Raw genomic sequence first — 24,863 nt, 5'->3', positions numbered from 1 at the left:
CTTAGTATGTAGTAGGTGCTTAATAAATGTTTATTGACTATCTCTTTCATATGTATTTTCCAGGTTAATGACTATGTCTAAACCATCCTTTAAGTTCCTTCAAAGACACCGTATAGGATCATAGACCTAGAATTGCAAGAGACCTTAGTAGCCACTTGGTCCAAGCCCCTCATTTTATAGATGAGGAAACTGGAGTCTAGAGAGGTCAACTGACTTTCCTAAGTTCACACAGGTGCTAAGTGGCAGATGTGGGAGTGAACTGGGGTCTTCTGATTCTAAACTCTTTCTACTCTACCATAATGCCTCTCTAGAAAGCATGTCATGTTTGTCATTGTAGGGCTTTTTATTAATGGCTAGTTAGCCACAAGTACCCCGCAAAACCAGCATTTCATCACTTGATTAGCAGCCACCAATGCCCACCACCAAGTTGTACATTTATAGATTGTGCCAGAGTTAACATTTCTTTTCTCAGGCTAATGGCTTGTTTATCTGATGGCTGCTATTTTCATGGGAAGCTGTTAGCACATCCAAACAGTGTTTATTGAGCCTGGCAAAAAGATAAATTATGCGTGTATTTCTCTTCATTTCCCAGGCCAATGTTATTTTTTTTTTAAACAGTATTGTGATATGCCAAGAACCTCTAATGATGACAGTGATTTGACTGGGAACAGAAATGTCAACACAGACACACTCTACTAATTTGTTCTTAATAGACATCAGGTCCTTGATGGATTGTAGCCATATTTATGGACTTTGGGCATATATGAATATGCATGCATTACAAAGGCCCTGAAGAGAAAGTTCTATTGAATTCACAGATGGCTTGTTGAGAAAACTGTTTCCATGAATATGGAGATGGTTAAGGTCTTAGCAAACCAAGAGGTTGATCCCTCCATAATTGTAAATTAAAAAAATTAAAATAAAAAATCCATATGTTTAATATTACATTTTGCTAGTAAGGGGAACCCTCAGATATGCATTTATCCTGTTTTTAATCTATAGGAAATTATTGGGAATCAATGGAAAGAGTTTATTGGGAATAGAGATGACAGAGCAAGATTAGCAACTGGTGATGCAGTGACAGCATTTGGTTTCTAGAGGCCCTTAACTTAGTGCCTATGTGATGCTGAGGGAATCATCTCAAGAGTTCAAGCCTCAGTTTTCTCATTTATGGAATAAAGGTGTTGGTATAGAAGATCTCTAAGCTTCGTTCCATCTCTATATATCCACTCCTATAATTCCAAGATATCAGTGCTATTTTACATGTAGACATGGTACTCAGTTCTCTGGTATGTATAGTACGAAAACTATCATAATAAATATGATTGAAGCTTTTATCCTGTTTCAGCACAAGTTCAATGTTTCAGGGCCTCTTGAAATTGATGAGATGAGTTCAAGTGAATGGTACCCATGTTTAACTTACGTGTAGAAAGAACCTAACAGTCACATTGCTAACTGTATTTGCCTTCAACTCGATTAGAATCTTCTTCCAGGGGAGGACACACTCTGGCTTTTGTCCCACAGAAATATATTGCATGTGCAAATTTTATAATTAGAAAACCTCTCAGCTAGGAACAAAAGTAAAACCAGTGGGAATGACAAAATGATAATAAAATCTAATGTCAATGAGAGGTCTTGTGATAGTAAGAGAGAGCTGTATATAAAAGCATAATTAGTATGATGAAAAGAACTTTACCATAGATACAAATGATAACAAAGTGAAATCTAATTTAAGGGCATCCACCAAACATCATTTTTATTCCCCCTTCAGAACCATAGAGGCAAGAATCCTTCATGATTTTATGTTATACATCATAAAGAAAATATTATTACATAGAGCTAGAATAGAGTTTGTTGTTCAGTTGTTTTTCAGTTGTGTCTGACTCTTTGTGACCCTATTTGGGGTTTTCTGGCAAAGATACTAGAGTGGTTTGCCATTTCCTTCTCCAGCTCATTTGACAAATGAGGAAACTGAGGCAAAAAGGGTTAAGTAACTTGTCCAGGGTCACACAGCTAGTAAGTATCTAAGGTCAGATTTGAACTCATGGAGATGAGTCTTCCTGATTCCAGGCCAAGCACTCTATTCACTGTGCCACCTAACTGCCCCAGAATAGGGTAAAAAGGGAAATTCCAAGGAGAAGGTACAATAGGGATTTAAAGAACAGGAATCTTTCAAAATATGATCTGAAAAATTTGGTCCCTAAATCTTTAAGATGCCTGGCCTTTTTCACTTTAATTATTTGCCAGAAAAAAGACTGCATTATACTCTCAAAGTAATTCCTTACACTGAACTACTCCAACCATTAAAAGAAGACATGAGTGAACCTTCCTTTAAACTAGAGATAAATTTGTGCTAAGTGATATAGGGTTAGGACCTTGTGAACTCTTCAAGACCTGCCATCAGCCACAGAATTCACAGTACATGTGCTTGAGGTTATAAACATGCATAACAGCCTCTTGTTAGAAAGCTCTAAATTCCATAACTATTGATCAACACCTTTATATATTTGACTCCCATCCGAACACTAGATCTTAGAAAAGGGAACAGTAATAGATCATGTGAATGGATTGAGGTAGCTAATTCTGTTATTGGGGAATGGTGAAACAAATTATGGTATATGGATGTAATCAAATACTACTAAGCCATTAAAAATGATGAAAGGGATGGTTTTAGGAAGACATGGGAAGATTTGTATTAACTGATGCATGGTAAAGTGAGAAGCAAGAGAATAACTTATACAGTAACGATAACATTGTAAAATCAAATAACGTTGAAAATGGGAACTGATCAATGCAGTGATCAATCACAATTTTAGAGGACCAATGATGAAACATGTTGCACTTTCTGGTAGACAAGTACAGGCTCAAGTTGCAAAATGAAACATATATTTTTTGGATATAACCCATGAAGGTATTTGTTTTTCATGACTATGCCCTTCTATTACAAGGATTTTTAAAAAAATATTTATTTTATTTTAGTTTTCAACATTCACTTCTATAAGATTTTGAGTTCTAAATTTTTTCCTCCTGCCTCTCTTCCCCTCTCCCCAAGATGGCATATAGTCTGATATAGGCTATACATGTACAATCATATTAAACATATTTCCACATTAGTCATGTTATTACAAGGATTTTGTTCTTCCTTGTTTCATGGGTTGGGAAGAGGGAGGAGGGAGAGTGAGAACATGAATTTTTGTTAATTAAAAAAAGAAAAATGAAAAGGATTTCTATTGTCAAACATAAGCTTCTTTTAATTAGAAATTGACTTTTTTTTTTCTGAGAAAGGTGCAGCACCCTCAAAATGAAGCTTGAGGCTATCAGATCTGGCAGAGCTTGTAATGTAGAAGGTATAATTTTTGGCCCTGGATTTCCGAAGACTATGAGGAATAGAGATGCTAATAAAGGGAAGGCATATGTTACCTAGGAAATGGATAGATCAGAATTGCTGCAAAGATTTAAGCTTCTTTGTCATCTCTCTGCCTAAGCCAAGGTCTCATTGGTGTGGCATACCTGACCTGGAAGGCAAATGGTGAACATGACCTGTGACCTTGAGACTTACCAGAATACAGTGAGGGTATGGAAACTGCTATGCTTCCACGAAACCCCACAGCCATTGGGAGCTGGTCATTCCATGATTTCACGGATATTCTGGGTCATGGCTTCCTAATCTTGTGTTGACTTTCCTGGACTAGCAGCCCCTTTCCTGTTCCTAACTTTCCCACATTCTCTCTCAGCTTCCTGAATTCTGTCACGCCCTCAAAACTCTGGCTCCTGACCTGGTCCAGCCTTTGGTTTATACTAGTTTGGATTCTAAATTTGACCCTACCTCTTTCTCCCCAGACATGGAGCAGGGTTATCCTCAATCTTGGGTGATTTAGGATGTGTATTGATCTCCTTGTGAAGGATAGAGCAATTATTTGATGTAATGAAAAACTCCCTAATAATTCTTGCTGTCTTATGAACCTAGCACAGTGCCTGGCACATAACAGTTGTATCATGAATAATTAATAATCATAACTAGTAACCCTTCATAGAGGCATTATGAAGATCAAATGGCATAAACAATGTAAAGTACTTTGCAATCTAAATGTTAGCTGTTATTATTATGATTATTGTGATTATGATTATGATATCATTGTTGATTGTTATATGATTATTATGTGATTGTTGATTGATGTCCAACTAATGCAAAATAACCATAGTGGCCATAATGTAAGTATTTCAGAAAAGGGCTCTAAAGACCTTGCGGCCATTGAGAAAATAGAAACTGACCTTTGAGGCTATATAGTACAACTCACATTTGTTACCTTGTAGAAGCAAATGCTTGGTTCTGAAAGGGGCTGGAGTTAATAGCCTTGCTTCTCAGCAGTTTATCTGTAAAATGAAGAAGTCTGGCTAGATGTTCCATAGTATTTGAGACAGTAGGACTGTCTCATGGAAGAGGGATTCACCTTGTTCTGCTTGGCTCGTAAGGACAGAACTATGGATGTCTGGTAAAATCGCAAAGAGGCAAATTTAGACTCAATTTAAGGAAAAGCTTCCCAACAATTTGACCAGTGCCAAAGTGTAATGGGCTGCCTTGGGAGAGAAAACGATCTCTCTTACTAGAGAGCTTTAAGCAAAAGCTGGAATGCCATGTGTTGGATATATTGTACCAGGGAATTCTTTTTCAGTTGTGGGTTGGACTGGATCTCCATTGAAGTGCATTCTAGTTCTAAAATTTCATTATTCAGTGACCTTTAAGATCTCTTTTAGCTTTAAGTCTTTTCATTTAATAGGGTGCCACCCACAGACTGCTCTCCTCACAATAAGGACAAGGGGTTGGTGAATCCCCATCATTACACACAAATAATCCCTAGGTTGATATTTTATTTAAATTTAAATTTTATTTTTAAATTTTATTTGAAAAGCTGATTGCTTTTTATCTCAATACTCACTCTATTCCAGACCCCCAAGACTGATTTTCCAGGCCCCAGATATGGATTCTAGGGAACTCAGCAGCCTCTGTAAACTTCAAGGACACATTTCTTCCTGTAATATCAGCTATGCAGAAATCCCACACTGTCCTATTGGTGGCTGAAACCATTGATAGTTACCTTATTTCATTTGGAACAGTGACTTAGTTGACCAGTGCCCTGAAGTTCTAAGTAGGCCAACATTAAGAGGGTCTCAGCTTGAATATAACCTGCTTTTCTCTTAGGGTTATGATGGCTGTCACTGCATAATCCTGCTTCACATAGTTCTTGAGGAAGGGCCATTCTGATGCCATTGCTGTGAGATATATTTCTTAGAGCAAAGGTATTCCTTATCCAGCCATAGTATGCAATCAGAGTCCAAGCTAGTCCTCCATACTGCATCACTGCATCACCTCCATCACTGCAGAGGCAAAGAAATTGCCTTCACACCCACAATTTCATTATGTGACCTATCTTGTTTCAGGAGCTCCAAGACTGACTGGTTGGATCTTCATTTTGACCAGGTTAGAAACTGTGGTCCAGTGGGAATTTTAGAAAAGAATCACAAGGGGGACTTTTGAAAAGACAAAAGAGTGAAAATTCCCCTCAAAGCCCCAGCTCTCTCCTCTCCAAATCTGTAATAGAAATGCCCAAAGAAATAAAACTTCCTCAAACCCTTAAAAGAACATTGGTTTTAAGGGAAAAAACACTCAGGGAAATGAAAGAACCAAAAGAGTCCTTAGACAATGAAAAGAAAACAACTATGGCTTAAAGGAAGCAAAGACACGAATGTCAGAAGAAAAATATACTCAGGCAATGCCAATGGAAACACTAGAAACCAAACCAGAATTTTCTCAAGAACACAATAAAATGGATAATAAACATACCAAGGGAACTGGAGGAAAAATAAAACAGCAAAAATATTATGAGATGAAAAAAAGAAAAGAAAAAGAAGGAACTCATCTCTTTCCTCTTCCTCTGCCAGATGCTTGGTGTTAATCATTAAAAAGAAGGACAATTCTGTCATGACTTTAGAGCCCTGGCTGCCATCACCATTTGTGACTATAAGCCTCTCCTTTCAAGATACCTGCCCTGGCAGTCTAGTTGGCAGAGTGGCTAATATTCACCCAACTGGACTTCTGGGAGGAATGACCTGATTTGGCTACAGAAAGATGATGAATGAATGGGGCATGGCCTTCCAGATCAGATTTGGCTTCTATCTTGGCTTCTAGGGTTATATGTTTGCCTTGCACAGTTTTTCAATGAACACAGTATTTATTTCTCCCTTCTTTTTGTGAAAATATTTATCTATTTTTGTATTTTATGTCACTATCTCTTCCTAACACCTCACCATCCCTTTATAACAAAATGGTTAAGCAAGACAAGTTTGACATAGTGACAGTGTCTTCCAGTACATAAACAATTCTACACCCATAGTTCATCATATCTAGTGATAGGAGGTAAATGTATTTCATCATCCCAGGCATCCGGAGCCAAGATAAATCATTGAAATGAAGTCAGTATTTTAAGACCTGATGGACCAGGATGTGGTAGGTTGTCTGTTCCAATGATACCTCATCTACTTCTAGAATTGTCCCCAACATGCCAAATGAGACCCCTACACCAGAATGAAAAAAAATTATATACATTTATTAATAAATACCTAAATTAATAAACCAATGAACAATTAAATAAAAACCAACAAATTAATAAGCAATATTAACAGATAAATGAGTTAATGAATAAATATATTCATTGTATATCTATGTGAATATAATAAAACATATTTGTATATGGTTCTGATAGATATGTATATAATTAGTTCTAGAACATATGTAAATATATACACGTGCACACACACATGTACATATGCACATGTGGATATATGCATATATGTGTATCCATATATTTACACACATAGTGCACATGTTTACATATGTATACATGTGCATGTATGTATATATATGCATATATATGTATATATATGCATACATACACACTTGTGCACCTGTGTGTGTATGTACACAAGAATCAGTTTTTTGCCACACTGGTGAAATGTCAGTTTGAGAAAGGACAGATAGAGTTCCTGAGGCACAAAGTAAGTCATTAAGGAACCTATATTAATCGCTAGAAGATGCTGACTCTATTGTGGCGGGAGGCAGAGCCCACCTCTGCTAAGGAACTGTAGCAGTCCCTTGGTTTTGCGTGGGGCTTCATCCTCAGGTTTTCTACCCTGATGACACCTGTTGCTGATCTACTAAAAGACATTTAGGCTTTTAACGAATACTGCTAGTAGAAAGTGAATTTAATGAGCTGAAGAACTGGCATATCCCAGTCCCTATCTTTATATGTGTTGTACCATATACATCCCAGTCTGAATGCATTTCTGCTGAAAGCTGACTGAAGCAAAAAAAAAAAAGACAAGACAGAAGAGCAGACATTTACAGTCAGTTAAAGCCACGTTTAAGACAGAGAGACACAAAGACTAGCTTGGTACCCCATTGTTGTCCACATTGGCTGTAAGGAACTAGGTCACCCTTAAACTCCCAGTACCTAAATCAACATTCTATTCTCTAGGGCTATTTTAGTAGGTTCAATTTTGCTCTTACTTATGTTCCCTGGCATTACAGTCTGTGGGTGGATGTGCTCTTATGAAAGCTTGAATTTCGGCACCCAACAGACCAACCATTCCATAAAGCCTTTCAGCAAAATATAAATTTGGCAGTCACTAACCATGAAGCAGATCCACTAGAACTAATCTGCCGCAGGCACAGGATGCCTTGATTCTGACTCAGCAATCCAACCTCTGGAGAGGCAGGTACCTGCAGACACTGGAACACACAGGAAGGCCATTTTCTGATTGATTTCTTTATCTCTATTCATGTGTGTATGTCTTTTTTTTTTTTTTTTTGGCAACACTTGATGGGCAGGGCTCTGTCTTAATCAATCATTAATTCAACAAGCATTTATTAAATACCAATTGTATGCTAGGCATTATGGTAGCTATTAGCTGCTGGAAAGAGACAAAATGCAGAACAATCCACTCTCAAGGAATTTCCATTCTATTGGGTGGGGGAGACAACGTGTATATATACATATTCTGTATTTGTATATATTACATATTGACACACATATAAGTACACAGAATAAATACAAGGTGGTTAAATACAAGATAACTAGAAATAGAGAGCACCAGCACTTAAGGATGGGAAAGGAGGAAAAGTTTTGTGTAAGGTGGGGGCGAATCTTCAAAGAAGATAGGGATAAGAGAATGGCATTTCCAGTCATGGGTGATGGTCAGCTAAAAAGGTCCCAAAATGGGAGATAAAGTGATATTTGTGAGGAAAAGAGAGTGAGGGAAGGAGAGAAATATATGAAGCTAGAAAAATAGATTGAGGTCATGTTGTGAAGGGTTGAAATTTCTACTCTAACTCTTGGCATTCCTATTTCCATCTCAGTCCCCTAAGTCTGGGGAAAATCTGGTTTCTCTCTCTTAGGGGGAAGATGTATGAGTAAAAAGTGAAGGAGAGTGTTCCTCTTAGCCATCATGATCTCCCTAATTCCTGGAGCATATTATCTCATTTGCTATTGATAATTTGGAGAATATTCAGAGAGAGGTAACCAGGATGGTGAAGGGCAGCATCATGTAATGATTAGAGGGTTGCATTTGGAATCAGGAAGACCTGGGTTTGAAGTGCTGATGGGGTATGGTCACAAGCTGAGACCTTTGCCCCTCACCCCAAAAAGAATTTGTGTTCCATTTGTCTATGGGCCCCAGAAAACCCTTAAACTTTCTTTGAACTCACTTGGTCAAAGTAAAAAAATTCTCTAGTGGTTGCCTGAGGCTATAATACACTCAACTGGCTTTTCCTTATCTCTTATTCTCATTCAGATCTACAGGTTCTCCCTCATCCCTGGGCCCTATCTCCCCTTGTTACCCTAATAAAGCCTCGCCCTCCATTGTCTATTCCCAGATGACCCTATTCAACCTCCCAGACACTCCCATCAGGGTTCTCCCCAAACTCCTCCCCCAATCACCCCAGCTTCAAGATCCTCCTCCCAGCCCCTCCTGGTCACCCCAAATTACTTGACTGTATATAAGATCCATCCTGGCTGCCATTTAAGTGCTGAGACTTTCTCATGCCCTCTTGTCCCTATGAGCATCACTAATGTTCAGATTCCTTAAGAGTCTGGCCTGTATGGTTCATCTTTAATAAACCCTGTCTTTGACTGAAGGAAGACTTGGGTCAAATTCATTTGGACAGGACCCACATGTCATGATTTTGGGAGCCCAGCACCCCTAGCATCTACACCTTGACAGTGCCTCTTGTACTTATTATTGGTGTGATCCTGGGGAAATCACTGTATGGGATTCAGTTTCCTCATCTTTGTAAAAGGAGGGACTTGGATTCTTTGACCTTTCTAAATTTCTGAGCTGTAGTCCCTGTGAGGACTACTTGAAGTAACTGGGGTTGCTTTTCCTGAAGAAGAGAAGATTGACTGAGATGCTGGGGGAAGGGGGGGATCTATCTTTAAACAGTTGGGGGCCAATTAGTGGGAGAGGTATTAGATTTATTTTGACCACATAGGGCAGCAATTGGTAGAAGTTGCAAAGGGGCAAATTTGAGCTTGATAGGAGGAAAAAAATTCTTAACAGAAGAACCCAAACATATGTTGGGCATACAAGAGTAAGGAGAAATGATCGTTTTATTTCCGTCACTAGGTTCCCTCCTATTGATGCAGTTTAGGGGTTCAGGGGTGCTGGGACCCCAAAATCACAACTTGTGGGTCCTGCCCGAAAGAATTTGACCCAAGCCTTCTTGCAGCCAAAAACAAAGTTTATTAGAACATCCATCCTATTGGGCAGACTCTTAAGGAGTCTGAATGTGGGTATGCAGTGGTTAGATTATAAGAATCTAAGCAGTGGCTAGATTATAAGAATCTGAGCATCTTAATGGAGACAAGATGGATTTTATAAACAGAAAGACTATGGGAGGGATCTAGGAGTAGCCAAGTAGTCTATGAGGTAATAGAATTCCAGGCCAAGGAAGAATGGAGACTAGCTAGGATTAAGGGTGGGAAATGGCCAGGGGCCATACATAGGAAGGTAAGACAATGGAGGGGAGGATGGGTGTAGCCACAATGAAAGGCCAGTTGATGGGATTACAGCCTCAGGTGAGTACCACATTTGACTATGTGGAAAAGTCCAGGGTTTTTCCTTTCTGGGGCCCAGATCCCAACCCCATCACTATCTTTAAATCTATGGCACTGTGAGTGAGTGAGTGAGAAAGAAGGCTTACTTAGATCACAAAAAAAATTATACTGAAAAAAATCAGAAATAAATCTAAATCTCTTGGGGACTGCAATTTATTGTGTATTTATGACAGTGATAAGGTATAGGACCTGGACCCCAAAAATGCAACCCAGCTCCTGAACTTTCCCATGCATCCCCGCCTAGATACTCAATAATCCTTTTTGTTGTCCTTTCATTGTGACCCTGACCCAGCCCAGCCCTTCATTGTCTGTTACCTCCTGACCACCCCAGGCTACTTTCTATCCCTTAATCCCATCTAGATCCCTTCTCTATTACCTACCCCAGGCTATTTTCCATGCCTTGATCCTATCCAAATCTTCCCACAATCTTTTTCTTTATAAAAAAATCAGTCTTGTCCCTAGCAAAAGTGCAGACTCACTTGGAGTCTGGCCCACCCCAACTGGTGTTTTAATAAACTACTTGGAGGGAAAGAAAGCTTGAGTGTTCGAATTCTTCTGAGGCAGACACACGCCGTTTGCCCTTGCATTTTGGGGTTCCCAAGGCCCGTAGACTGCAACAAAGGGTCTGCTATCTTTGCTATTATTCCTGTATGGGGTGTACCAATCTAATAGCTAGCATTTATATGGCACTTTGAGGTTTGCAAAGTGCTTTACGAATATCTCATTTTACCCTCACGACAACTCAGGGAGATGGGTGCTATTATTATCCTCATTTCATAGATGAGAAAGCCAAGGCATACAGAAGTTAAGCAACTTGCCCAGGGTTAGATGTAGTAAATGTCTACCAGATTTGAACTCATGTGTTCTTGATTCTAGGTCCATTGTCCTACGCATTGTGCCACCTACGTCTTTTAGTCCTATTACGAGTAAAGAGCTGTGCTAGGGTCCAAGAGACAAAAAATAAAATGAGATGTGGTGTCTGTCCTCATGATGTGGTTTAGGGGTTTAGGGGTTCTGGGACCCCAAAATCACAACACGTGGGTCCTGCCCAAAAGAATTCGACACAAGCCTTCTTTCTGCCAAAGACAAGGTTTATTAGAACATCCAAGATATTGAGCAGACTCTTAAAGAGTCTGAACATTAGTAAGCTATTGGCTAGATTATAAGAATCTGACCAGTGGCTAGATTTTAGGAATCTGAGACAAGATGGACCTTATATATAGAAAGCCTGTGGGAGAGATCTAGGAGTGGCCAAGTATTTTGTGGTGACCGAGGAAGGGCCTAAGGAGATCTGGATGGGAGGGGAAATGGCCAGGGGCCATAGGCAGGTGAGACAATGGAGGGGAGAATGAGTGTAGCCACAACAAAAGGCCAGTTGATGGGATTACAGCCTGAGGTGAATGCCAGAGATTTGACCATGTGGGAAAGTCCAGGGTTTTTCCTTTCTGGGGCCCAGATCCCAACCCCATCACTCATAGAGTTTATAATCTAGTAGGAAGGATGTGACACCTAGAGAAATGACCCCAATATGCAATAGAACATGGTAAGGGCGCAAGAGAGCTGCAAATTAAGTGCTATGTGATAGAGAGACAGTGTGTTCATGTTAGCGAAGAACAATCTCTTTTTGTTTTAGGGAGGCACCATTGAGAACTTGATTGACATAGATATTAGGATCAAGATACAGCAATTAGGTGAAGAATCATTTACCTGAACACTCTCTGGACAAGAATGTAAATATGTACATGGTCCTTTCTTTTTCAGTTGCCATCCTTAATTTATTCCCCATGTTATGCGCATTTATTCCCCAGGAATAATCTTGCTGGCTTCGGTCCTTATTTTTGCTGGTAGTGTATGCATTTTGAGATGCCAGCTAGCTCATGAAAGCCAGACTGGTGTAAAAAGCCTATCTTTTCCTTTCATTGTGATGAGTGTTTCTCCTGAGTCACTGAGACGTTTGCTCTTTGCAAAAGCTCATACATCCTTGCTCATCAAAGTGTTTTCCTCATCACTTCTGCATTTGGGATGGATAATTCTCTTTGCTGACCTAATGGCCTTTCACTGAGTCCAGCCATCAATATTAACTCCAAACTTTGAATGGGCACCAACAGGTGCCTCTGGTGATAAACTCGAACCATTTTATTTTTTATTCCTTCCTTTGGCTTCAGGAAGCCAGGATTTCATTTGCCTTTCTTTATGCCTGCCGCACCCTGACCTGATCATCTCAATGATTTTCCCACAATAACTGCCAAATCTTCTTCCTGTTCACTGTGCTGGATGATTGTCCCATTTAGCACATATTTGCAAGTTGGATTTCTTGCTTCCAGGCTAATTATTTTACAAGGTGCACCCAGCAAACATCAACAGTTTTATCAGTCTGCCAGGCTAAATATTTCCTGCAGATTCCATGTTTTCCTTTTTTCAACCCACTGTCAAAAAACAAACATTCACTAAAAAACCAACCAACATTTCCCAACCAGGAGGTGTTAACATGCAGTAGATACTGTCCTGCCTAGGATGTTTCCTGGGAGCAGAAGATACCATTTTGAAATATCTACACCAGTCAATTACTCCTTAAGATCTGGCCCATTTTCCACTTCATTGCTCTGTTCTTTCTTGTATCATTTTTCACGCAGGAGTATTGATGGTTCTATGGAGTCAGACATCTCTTATACTAATTTTAACCACTCTCCCAGATTTCAGTGCACTGGCTTTTCTCTGGGCATTCTCTATGACTTCTAGAGTCCACACAGGGTTTAGAACTTGCTAATATCAAAATAAAATGCTACAAATGAACAATTTTGTATAAAAAATTAAGATGCTATGTGTACAATGCTTTGCAAAATTTGGTTCCATGGGGTATGTAGGCTGTGGGAACTGCCCCCTGCCCAACTTTCCCTGATCTTTCCCTCATGGCCATGGTGTTCGCTTCAGGCTATAATCCTTTCTGCTGTCCTAGTGTTGTAGCTTTGACCCTGCCCCAATCTCCTATTCTCTGTTACCTCTAACCTAGCCCAGCCCTTCGTTGTCTGTTACCTCCAGATGTCCCTGGCCACTTCTCACCCTTAATCCCACCTAGACCCCTTCCCTGTTACCAGCCTATTGGCCACTCCTAGATCCCATTCAAATCTTCCTACAAAATCATTTTTCCTTATTAAAGAGGTCAATCTCATCTACCAAATACTCTGGCTCTTTAAAGTCCTGCCCACTTCTATTGGCAAAACAATAAACCTTGTCTCTGACTGAAAGTGGGCTTGAGTCGAATTCTTTCGAGGCAGAACCCATACCTTTTACCCTTGAATTTTGGGGTTCCTAGCACCCCTAGACCTCAACAGTATCATCATCATCATCATCATCATCTTCCTCCTCCTCACCACCACCACCACCATCATCACTATTGTTATCTTCACAATCCAATAGAATTCTGAGGACCCAGTATACTAACACCTTCTATGGTTGAAATCTCAGCTGACTTTCACTAGTCCCAGAATCCATTCTTTTTGTTTTTTAACACCCTTCAAGGAACTTTACCCAAAGGGCTAAAAGGCACTAAAGGGATCTATACTTCAATTAACCCCTGTTTAAATCCTGCACTAATTCAACTATAATAGTTAGCATTTACATAGTGCTTTTGACATCTGATCAAGCTCTAGGTGTTCCAAAGCACCTGCTCTAGCCGCTTTCATGTCTGTTGGATCACATTGTTCTCATCCTCCCGTTCTGCTGGGAGAAGTTTCATATACTTGGAGCAGACATCCCCCTAACTCACCAATGAGTTTGAGGGCTGTCAATTATCTTCAACCTGGTTTAGCCCATCTGCTGTGACAGTTTTACCTCATGACGCCTGGGTCATCCACTGCATCCCTGGGCCATCACCCGTTATCTTGATTTTTATCTTGCCGCTGGACTTCTATAACTCTGGAAGAGAGAATGAAGCTGACGACTTTGTCGAACTCTGCCTCACTTAAATCCAATTCTGGAGCAAGTCAAGACATCCCTCATGATGTCATTGGTCCTCTTTGAAAATGAAGAACCAACAACTACAGCAACAATGGACTTCAATGTTTGCAAAGTGCTTTACAAATACAATCTCATTTGATCCTCCTGGGAAGTAGGTGTTATTATTTATCTCCATTTTACAGACGAGGAAACCAAGGCTGAGGGAGGTTATGTGATTTACCCATCACATAACTAGAAGTGTCTGAGGTGGGATTTGAATTCAGGTCTTCCTGATTCCAAATCCAGCAGTCTATTCACTACTATGTTATAACTTGGGCACATTTCTTAAATGTTTCTGCATCTGTAAACTGAAGTGGTTGGACTGGAACATCTCTAAGATGAATCAAAAGCATCTGAAATGATTCTTATTTCTTTCACAAACCAGAGCTAAGTCACCTTTCCCTCTTTCCTATCAGTACCTCTATTTTGGAAAAAAAATTAGTGAAATAAAGATAATAACCTCAGTAATAATATTAATAGCTAACATTTTAAGGTTTGCAAAATGCCGTGCGTGTGCCGTCTCACTTGATCTTCATAATAACCTTGGGAGGTAGTTGTTATTATTATCCCAATTTTTCAGTTGAGGAAATTGAGGCAGTTGAAGAAATTGACTTTCCCAGGGTCACACAGTTAATAATTATCCGAGGCTGGATTTGAATTTAGGCCTCACTGAGTCTCAACGCAGTGATCCTTTACTGTGCCACCTATTGATCACTTCACATTGAGAAACAATCAACCAATGAATCAATTACATCATTAGTATTTATTAAGTTCTAGGCACTTGGGATAGAAAGACACACACTGAGAGCAATAATCCCTACCATCAAAGAGTTTACATTCTCTGGAGGGAAATAACATGTACATATATAAATATATACAGAATAAATACATGTATACCACTTCCTTCACTTTCTGGAGGCATTTTAAGATTCAGAGTCACTTGACTCTTGTATTTGAGCAGACATTTTTACCCAGAATTTACAATTGCTTGTGACATTGAACTTGAGAAAACTTTTGCCAAGGAAGGGGAGGGGCACATGGGTTGATGAGACAATGGAGGTGTGGCAGTCATGCTAGAGTGGTTGAAGAGACTACAGCTTAGATTTTTTCTTTTTAAGGCAATCAGGGCTACGTAACTTACCCAGGGTCATACATCTAGTAAGTGTCTGAGGCTGGATTTGAACTCAGGTCCTTCTGACTCCAGGGCTGGTGCTCTATCCATCGTGCTACCTAGCTGGTCCCTCATCTTAGATTTTCTAAACAGGGAGCTGGGTAATGCTAGGGTTAGCACCTTACCAAGGGATCTAAGAAGAGGTCAGAAAGCTCAAAGAATAATGGGGAATGGGGCTTTGGGAAGGTCCGGTCCAGATTTGGCAGAAGTGGAAGTAATACATCATGGAGCAGAAGCGAGCCACTCCCACTGGGGCCCAGCACCTTCCTTTCCTGTCCTCTTTGCCTGATGGGGCACTCATACCTAGTTGGTTGGTTTTTTTTTTTTTTGGAGGGAGTTGGATTGTGAATGGGCATGTCTACTTTTGCTCTATGGGGATGTGTTACCAGGAATTCCTGTTGTATATAAATACAAGTCTATTACACATAATGCAAAGTAATTTTTTGGAAAGAGGAACCAGAAGCTGGGTGGGTGGGTAAAGGAGGCAATCAGAAAAGGACTCACGTAGAAGATGGCTCTTGAGATGAGCATCAAAGAAGTTCTGGAATCCTTGGAAGAATTCCAGGAATCTTAAAAAAAACTGATTTTATTTTATTTTTAATTTATGGAATAAAATTCTAGCAATTCTAAGAGGCAGATGTGAGGAAGGAGTACACTCTAGGCATGTGGACCAGCCTGGACAAAGGTATAGAAACAGGATATAGTGTTATGTGTGAGGAACAGCAAGAAGCCATTAGCTGTATTGTAGTAGAGTTTCTGACAGGGAGTGATACATAATCTGGAAATAAAGGTTGGAGCCAGGACATCAAGAGCCCTAGACACCAAATAGAGAGGCTTGTATTTGATGTATACTAGATAATGGGAATCTACTGGGAGTTCATTGAGTAGTAGAGTGACATAGACAGACTTGCGCTTTGGTGGCGCTGTGGAGGGTGAATTAGAGACACTTGTCGTGTGGATACCAATTAGGAGGCTATTGTAATAGTCCAGGTGGGAAATGATGACAGCTGAACCAGGGTGGTAGCTGGGTCCTTAGAGGGAAGAGGATGTATTCAAAAGATGTTATGGAAATAGTAATGACAAAATTTTGTAACTGGATTAGATATGTGGGGTGAAGTCAAGGTTGACTTTGAGGTTGTGAATCTCGGTGATCAGAAGGATAGTGGTGTCTTCAACTGAAACAGGTAACAAAGTACGCCATGGAAATCAATACTTTTTTTTTCCACAGGGAATTTTGACCAAATCCACATTCATTATCTCAGATATTGAACAGAATTTCACTGGAAAAACAAGAGGGTAGTGTTTTTTCCAAAGACTTTGAGGAAAAATAAGCTTTCCTTGATTTCTACCTGAAAGTAATGTGCATCTTAATCTATAAAGTGTAGTGTCTAGGTGATAATAATAAGCACACTGGATTGGAGATCAGGAGATCTGGGTTCTAATCCTGATTCTGCCATGCAAGCTCACTGTTGAGTGCCTTCTTGCCAACCCCTTCAAGAAATCAGGAGGAAATACAGCTGATGAAATTCAAATTTGTAGCAACAGGCTAGATTGGATTATATCTTCATTATCACATAATTTTCCCAGTTCAGATGACTGCCGTGTCTGCTTGGGACCAACCAAGGTGTCTGTCAAAACGTCTCCTCACCCTCATGATAACCCAAGGGGCAGAGACCTGGAACTGAAAACTGGAGATGCATAGCTGCCCCATGCCTTCTCTGTTAAGGAGTCTTTCCCCAGTCAGTATTCACTCCACTGAACATTCCCACACATTCTCTCATCATCAAGAACAGGCTTGCTGAATCTCAGCTCTCACAGGTGCTTTGGAAACTTTAAAGCCATAGGTACATCACAGTTACTGTTCTCCTATAGCGGATTGTAAATTTTGTGAGGCTATGTATCCCATCTTATTTGTCTCTTCTTCAGTAGCGTATAAGGTATTTAATGAACGTCTTTTGAATTTAACTGAACTGAATCAATTTAATGGAATTGAAATGGGAGGCAGTAGTGGGGAGGAAGGAATGGGGCAGAGATGTGCCTTAGGATAAGGCAAGCAGGACTTTGTTCCAGGGTACCTAATTTAGAGGATGCTGATATGTACAATCCACTAACAGAGTAGAAAAAGGAAGCTAGATGGCTCAGTAGAGAGACTGCTAGGTCTAGAATCAGGAAGACCTGAGTTCAAATTTAGCCTGAGATGCTTACTGCCTGTATCACCCCGGGCAAGTCACTTAACCTCTGTTTGGCTGGGTGTCTCAGTGGATAGAGTGCTGACCAGATGGCAAGAATAGGAAGCTCCCAGATGTGGGCTGGGATGAGCTCTTCTCCCTCCCCATCCTGCTCACCCTTCCCCTTCCCCAACATCAAGGGTCATGGTTTATAGTGCCTGCTCTGAGCACAAAGAATCCTCATTGCAGTTTTGAGGAGGCATAAGAATTGAAGATTTTTTTTTTAATAGCAAGGCATGGGTCCTGTGACTTTTGAGCAATGGCTGCTGGCAGCTGCTTAAGGGCAATGTGGAATTTTCAAATCAGAGAATAGTAAGAGCAGCTCACTTTTCTGGCATACTTTGTAGCCCACAAAACACTTTGCTCACACCAGCCAGTGAGATGATTAGGGGGAAAATGATATTCTCTATTTGATGCTGAGCTGTTCATGCTTCCCAAGGATGCTTATAGAAGGCATAGATCTGAACCTCGGATAAGCAAAAATCCCTAAATCAAGGTTTACATGGATACATATTGAATGAGTGAATTCCAGCCCCTCAGCAAAGAGAAATCTATTTCTTTTGTCTTTGTGAGGTCCTTCCCTTCAACTAGCTAACTCAATCTCTTCTCTAAAAGAAAAATTCTATATTACCACGTGGAAATGTTTAAAGTTTAATTAATGCTGTTGAATGTTTTAAAAAGTATTCACTATGTCTTGGTTGTTTTTGCAGTTTTATCATCACATTGCTTTCCTTTAAATGTTCTAGGTGATTGGACTCACTGTCATTGTCATTTGGTGCCTCAGTTTCCTCATCTGTAAAATGGGAAAAATTGTACTTAGCTCCCAGGACTGTCACTAGTATAAAACGAGATAATATTTGTAAAGTACTTTACAAACCTTGAAGTACAATATAAATGCTAATTCAATAATAATAATTATTAAAACTGTCATTTAGTGGTTTCTAGTTATTAGTCATCCTCATTAAGAGAATACTATTGAAGGAACTATCTGCCTAATACATGAAGACACTAATAACAAAACTCTATAAGGTGTTTTTAAAGAAACATTTTCAAGTTAAATTTCTTGAAAATAATATATATATATATACATAAACATGCATAATACATATATGTGCATATATATGTGTTTATACACACATACATATGTGTATATATGGGCAGCTAGATGGTGTAATGGATAGAATGCCAGACCTGGAGTCAGGAAGACTCATCTTCCTAAGTTCAAATCTGGCTTTAGACACTTACTAGCTGTGTGACCCTGGGCAAATCACTTAACCCTGTTTGCCTCAGTTCCTCATCAGTAAAATGAGCTGGAGGAGGAAATGGCAAACCACTTCACTATCTTTGCCAAGAAAATCTCAAATGGGGTCACGAAGAGCCAGACACAACTGAAACAACTGGAAAACAATAACAACAATGTGGATATATACATAGACACATACATGTGAGATAATAGATAATAGGATTTGTTATTCCATTGTTATTATTGTTTGTCCTTTGTTCTTGAAGAGGACCAATGACATCAGGAAGGGGATGCCAGGACTTGAAAGTGAATCGGATTTAAGTGAGGCAGGGCTGTGCAAAGTCACCAGCCTTGCTTTCTCCTCCAGAGCCATCTGGGTCCAGTGGCCAGATATAGATCAGGACGACTGGAGATGGCCCTGGATGCAGTGAGAGGCCTTGGCCTTTTTAAGCTAAGGTCTTTCTCAGGTCTCAATTTGTCTGAGGCAAACCCATTCAGTGAGTAAGGCTATGTAAGAAATGAAGCAAGAGATGACCTCTTTTACCTAGTCAAAAAAAAATCAATCTGGAGGCGAAGACCCTCAGGTTTCTGGCCAGAACCATCCACACCTTCTCATCCTGTGTGATTCTTGTTCATGTCCTCCAATAAACCCCTTTTGGATGAACTGGCACTTCCTCTAGTTTCTTTATCATTATTTAAGTAAAACTATAGAACACAGACTATCCATCTGTTATTTCTTGCTCTTGTTACATGACTAGTCCAACTCTTTTTTCTTCATACATCTCTTTCATGATATCTTTTATGCATGAAATTCATCACTGCTAAGTAGGTAATATTCTGCTTATTCCCACCATATGTCTCTCCACTGCCTTTCAAGTGGTTAACAATTTTGATTCTTTGAAGATTATGGGATTCCATAATTCATAGACACATAGCATTACAGAAGAATGTTGGTATTAAAAAGATGAATTTGTTTAATAGAGAAGCTTAGACTCATTGAAAGTATTAGGCAATATTTCAAAGAACAGGAACTTCAGGAAGGCCTTACTACCTATAAAGAATACTTCTTTCATTTGGCCTCTCAACTGGACATAGTTGTAATGATGGTCAATGCAGTTCTTGAGCATTTTTGGGCTTGTTTTAAAATTTGTTTTATATTAATAATCAGAAGTTTGACAAAAATTATATATATTATATATATGTGCATAGGAGACATATTGTAGAAGAGATTTTAAAGAATAATACTACTCTATTGAATCAAATGCTTTAAAAATAATCAACAAATTTTAAGCACGTTGGACTCTTGTATTTATTGGACCTTTCAGTCAATTCTGTGACTATAAAGATATTGTTCACAGTGTAATATAATTTGAAAAAGCCTTCTTGTTCCCTTCACATTTTTCAAAGCCATCCTTAATACATACATATATGTATATATGTATATATAATTCTCATAAAATTTGTAGAAATGAGAAAAAAAGACATATGAGTTTATAGTTATTAATATCCTCTTGGTTGCCCCCCCCATTCTTTTTACCATCTACAGTTTTTTTTTTCCAGTTGTAATCTTTGGCCCATTACCAAATTTTTAGGCTCATTTGGTCCAGAGTTCATTTCTTAGAGGCATTTCAATAATTAATACTTTTTATGGCTTGTATTTGTCCCCATCCAGAAAGTTTCTCTGGGAGCATCAGAATTTAGGAACATTCTCTGAGGAACATCAGAATCTTAGCTTTTTTTTTTTTTTTTGTTAGTGGTATTCAACGCCCCTCCTATAAGCACCTGAAGCTATAAAGCAAAATTATTGACAGTCATGAAAAGAGCATATAATGGATGTATACTGGAGTCTGGTTCACAAGGGAACTATTACTGACCATTTCTGGGGGAATATAGTTTCCTACATGTCCCTTTCCTGCAATGGTTATATTTCAGTTTCCACAGAAGACTCATGGCAACAGTGGGGGTAGTCCTAGTATCCTAATGCACTGTTATTGCAAGTCTCAGGGTATTAAAAAGATGAAATTGTTTAATAGGGAAGTTTAGATTCATTGTAGACTCAATGAAGTGAGAGTTGTCACCTCTCCTTTCCCACATTCCCTCTTTGCTGTTCCCTGTGCTCGTGTGGACACTGTCATTATCATGGCTTCCAGTCACTCCAACTGTTCACCACTCCCATCTTTTCCATGATGATCCAGGCTCAGTCACTCCTCCATGTTTTCCAGCAGCTGATGCCCTGAGTCATGACTGATGATCTTCCTCAATTCTGATTTTGCATGAAACTTTCTCCATCTTCCTTTCAGTGACCCCTGCTCCAGGTCACCCTGACCTGCCAGCATAATGAGGAATTTCACCAGCCTGATGAGAAATTGGGTCCTTCCTTCTTAGGGCAACCATCCTCCAGACTGTCTCCTAACATTCCTAAAGGGAAAGGGAGACGGGAAAAGAGGAGAGACCACATCACTGACTGCCCTTCGTGCATGCTGGCCACAGTTGTTCAGTACCTTCCCACTTGAGACCAATCCCTTAAAACTCTCACAACTGCACCAGATCCAGCTCAAATTTCTCTATGTCCTTGGTCTGATCTAGCTGCTCTTCCCATCTTGTTTTCTCTAATTTCATTTCTTCTTCCTCATGAAGCACACTGGGGACTGTGATGCTAGAGTCCATACTTCTCTAGTTTTTCATAGACATGTTGACAGCTCTTTTTCAGTTTTCATCTGATATATATGAATACTTTAGCTTTTATTACTTATACATGATATATCATAAATGCACAAACATATAACTATATAATAATTTATAGCATGTATGAATTATATAATGTTATGATATTATTCACGTTGCACTAATTATATTATTCACATATGTTTACATGAGAATAATTTGCCTTTTCTCTACCAGTCATGGAAGGATCATATAGCCTAGGCCCTGAAATATCTTGCCCTTCCAGGGTATAGGTGTATTAGGTGGGAGGTAGGGGGGGAATGTACTGAAGATCAGGCACCCCCCAGATCCTCAGGGAATAGTGTGTGAGTGTGGTGGGAGCACCTTAAAGATGCCACTTTAAATGGTAAATTTTCAGTCACTTGTGCCTTCTCCTAGGATTCTTGCTTAGGAGCTGGAAGATAGATTTAAAACAGGTTTACAGATAAATACAACCCAGGGAGGTGAGAAGCATTTGCTCAGTGGGAGCCTTAGAATTAGAGACTTTCTGGTCCCACTTATACTCTCCCCTTACCAACTCTGTAAAGATTTTCTCAGGGAAGACACAACAGGAGATCTACACATTTAAGAACTCTTAAAATTTGAACGCTTAGGTAAAATGCTTTTGAATAGCTTGAGAGGAGCTCCATGAAGAACACAGCAGAGTTTGCATCTTGGCACAGCAAAAATAGCACTCTGTGTTCCTTCACCTTGCAGAGGTATCGAGCTTCTTGCTACCTGGTGGTCCATGCCCCTAAGGGTGCAGTTCTTACAGCATCTTTCAGGACCACAGTAGTCCAAGCATCAGTCTGAATTAATGAGAAGTTTGAATGAGAGAATTTCCATATTTTAAAAATGTAGTTATATTTACTTCACCTGCTTGTGATGAATTGGAACAAGGCTAGCTAGTTCTTAGAACTAAAAGGTCTTGCTCATTCTGAGGAGTGATGGCAGTGGTCTGGACCTGTAATTTCATTGCTATAGAGAACTCTTGGTGTGGAAATTCTCTTCATCATTTCAAATCGGCAAATCATCTTTAATTTACAGTTTTAGGAAGTTGCCTGGAAGTGCTGAGAGACCAAATGGACATGGTCTTGTCTATCGGTATATAATTAGTAAATTTCAGAAATGGGACTAGGGTGCTAGGTGGTGCAGTGGATAGAGTACTGGCCTTGAAATCAAGAAGACTCATCTCCCTGAGTTCAAAGACAGCCTCAGAAACTTACTAGCTGTGTTAACCTGGGCAAGTCACCTAACCCTGTTTGCCTCAGTTTCCTCATCTGTTAAATGAGTTGGAGAATGAAATGGCAAACCATTCCACCAGTACCTTTGTCAAGAAAACCCCAAATAAGGTCACAAAGAGTTAGATATGACTGAAAAATGACTGAACAGCAACAACAATAGAAACAGGACTTGAATATAGATAGAGCTTTCTGATCCCAAAACCCTCTATCCAATACTCTGGTTCTTTTTAAATAAAAGTCTGCATAGTCCTTTATTTTTTTCCAGTTTTTAAAATTAATAGCGTTTTATTTTCCCCAATTATATGTCAAGACAATTTTTAGCATTTATTTTTACAAGATTTTGAGTTTCAAATTTTTCTCCCTTCCTCCCTCTCTTCCTCCCTCCCCTCCCCTCTTTCTAAAATGGTAGGCAATTTGATGTAGGTTATACATGTGCTATCGTGTAAAACATATTTCCTTATTAGTCATAGTTGTGAAAGAAGAAACAGATCAAAAGGGAAAAAAACACGAAAAAGAATGAAGCAAATGAAAATACTATGCTTCAATATTCATTCTGAGTCCATCAGTTATTCATCTGTATGTGAATAGCATTTTCCTTCATGAGTCCTTTGTACTTGTCTTGGATCATTGTGTTGCTGAGAAGAATGGAGTCATTCATAGTAGATCATCACACAATGTTGCCGATACTGTGTATAATGTTTTCCTGGTTCTACTCATTTCACTTTGCATCACTTCATACAAGTCTTTCCAAGTTTTTCTGAAATCTGCCTGTTCATCATTTCTTATTGCACAATAGTATTCCATTATATTCATATACCACAGCTTGTTCACCCATTCTTTGATTGATGGGCATCCCCTCAGTTTCCAATATTTTGCCACCACGAAAAGGGCTGTTATAAATATTTTTTGCATATGTAGGTCCTTTCCCCTTTTTAATGCTTTCTTTGGGATACATACCTCGTAGCATTATTGATGGATCAAAGGATATGAACAGTTTGATTACCCTTTGGGCATAGTTCCAAATTGCTCTCCAAAATATGCTTGAATCAGTTCACAACTCCACCAACAGTGCATTAGTGTCCCAATTTTCCCATAACCTCTCCAACATTCATCATTTTCCTTTTTTGTCATATTAGCCAATCTAATAGGTGTGAGGTGGTATTTCAGAGTTGTTTTAATTTCCATCTCTAATCGAAAGTGATTTAGAGCACTTCCTCACATGCCTATAGATAACTTTGATTTTTTCATCTGAAAATGGCCTGTTCATATCCACTGACCATTTATCAATTGGGGAATGACTTGTATTCTTATAAATTTGACTCAGTTCCCTACATATTTGAGAAATGAGGTCTTTATCAGAACCACTTGCTATAAAGATTGTTTCCCAGCTTTCTTTCTAATCTTGGTTGGTTTCTTTCTTAATCTTGGTTTTGTTTGTGCAAAAGTTTTATAGTTTAATATGATCAAAATTATCTATTTTACATTTTGTAATGCTCACCATCTCTTGTTTGGTCGTGAACCTATAACTCACTTAACTTCTTCTTTAAGAATTTGGATGCTATACCACTTGATGCATATATGTTTAATATTGATATTACTTCATTGTCTGTGGTACCTTTCAGCAAGATGCAGTTTCCTTCCTCATCTCTTTGAATTAGGTCTATTTTTGTTTTGCTTTTTCTGAGATCAGGATTGCTACCCCTGCTTTTTTTTTTTTTTTTTACTTCAGCTGAAGCATAATAGATTCTGTTCCAGCCACTTACCTTTACTCTGTATGTGTCTCTCTGCTTCAAGTGTGCTTCTTGTAAACCACATATTGTAGGATTTTTGTTTTTGATTCACTCTGCCATCTGCTTCCATTTTATGGAAGAGCTCATCCCATTCACTTTCATAGTTTCGATTACTAACTGTGTTTTTCCTTCCATCTTACTTTTCCTCCTGTTTGTCCTCTCATTCCTTTCACTTTTTTACTCCTCAATAGTGTTTTGCTTCTGTCTATTTCCTCCCCCAGTCTACCTTCTCTTCTATTAGCCCTCCCCACTTTACTTAATCTCCTCCCCTCCTGCTTTCCTGTTGGTAAGATTGATTTCTATATTCAACTGATTGTGT

The sequence above is a fragment of the Vombatus ursinus genome, unplaced genomic scaffold (assembly GCF_900497805.2).
Source record: "Vombatus ursinus unplaced genomic scaffold, bare-nosed wombat genome assembly UNPS02014784.1, whole genome shotgun sequence".
In the NCBI taxonomy this organism is placed as follows: domain Eukaryota; kingdom Metazoa; phylum Chordata; class Mammalia; order Diprotodontia; family Vombatidae; genus Vombatus; species Vombatus ursinus.
This window is presented reverse-complemented; position numbering follows the sequence as displayed.